The sequence below is a fragment of the Sinocyclocheilus anshuiensis genome, unplaced genomic scaffold (assembly GCF_001515605.1).
Source record: "Sinocyclocheilus anshuiensis isolate Anshui unplaced genomic scaffold, SAMN03320099.WGS_v1.1 scaffold575, whole genome shotgun sequence".
In the NCBI taxonomy this organism is placed as follows: Eukaryota; Metazoa; Chordata; class Actinopteri; order Cypriniformes; family Cyprinidae; genus Sinocyclocheilus; species Sinocyclocheilus anshuiensis.
The window spans coordinates 106,239-107,673 of NW_015552573.1; positions in this window are offsets into that span (position 1 = coordinate 106,239).

Consider the following 1,435-nt stretch of genomic DNA (forward strand, 5'->3'; position numbering starts at 1 on the left):
TTTATAATCTGGACATCCTGGCCTTACAGGCTCGGGTACTTTCTGCATAAACAGGGCACTCTGTCATTTGACAAAACCAGTGCTTGGCGTTTGCCATCTTCATGTACGCTCTTGGCCCTCACTGAGCTCAGAGGCTGTACTAAATTATCTTGGGACGATTATAAAAAGCTGGGCTGACCTCTCTGAGTTTGGCCCTACTGCCTCCTGTGGGGCTTCGCTGCAAAAAACTTGGTCCCTCTGGGCCCCCCTTGGGTGCTTAAGGCAAGCTCAAGTATTAGTCTGTCCTCTAGCATAGCACGGCGGGATTGTACTGGTTCCCCAAAGCGTCTTAGCAGATGCAGTACGAGTGAAGTATCGATAGGTAACGTACTCGGTTACTAACGTAACCTCGGTTCCCTGAGATACGGAACGAGTACTGCGTACTTTGTCGTGCTCTGTAGCTGCACGACTCAGTCATTGCTTCAGTCGAAGTAACCTGAGGATCCTACGGCGAAATGCCAGATTATATAGCCAGATGGCCCCACCCATTTTGGCGGGCTTTGGCGGGCTTTGTCACCATAGGCTCGTGCAACTCTGCTGCCTAGCCATTGGTTCGTTTTTATTCACTGCACGAACCAATGCCAAGGCCGTGCAGTTACACTGCGTTATTGAAAGGCTTCAGTCATCTGAGAAAAAGGAGTTTTCACCCCAAAGCGTCTTAGCAGATGCAGTACTCGTTCCATATCTCAGGGAACCGAGGTTACTTTAGTAACCGAGTACGTTTTCTACTTATCTGAATCATTAGACAGTCCTGACATTGTGTGAGTGATACTCTGAGGTGATGCACTATCAGTCTGAAGTGAAAATGGTTTGTGAAAACAGCGTTTACATTTTACACCAATCTAAACTGTTATACAAAACATCTTAAGTTTTTAAGGACTTCAATTTGTAATATTGCACCAGATAGTCCTGACATTGTGGGAGCGACAATGAGGAGGTGGTACTTGTTATCTGAAGTCAAAGTGGTCTGTGGAAACGGGGAGTTTCCTTTTTAAACCAATCCAAATTGACAGACAAAGCAGCTTAAATATGAGCTTTTAGAGGGCTTTTATTTTGGAATTATACATCAGATAGTCCTGACATTGTGTGGGTGACTCTCTGAGCAGGTGTACTATCACTCTGAAGTGAAAGTGGTCCGTAGAAACAGGGAGTTTCATTTTTAATACCAATCAGAATTGACAGACAACATTGTTTTCGGGGACTTTTATTTTGTAATTACACATCAGATCCAGACATTTGTGGTGTAATTACACATCAGATCTAGAAATTTGTGGGAGTGACACTCTGGGGTGCTGTACTATTATTCTGAATTGAAACTGGTCTGTGGAAACGAAGTCTTCTCTTTAGAGCTATCCAAATTCACAGGCAGAACAGGTAGAATGAGTTTTTGGAGGGA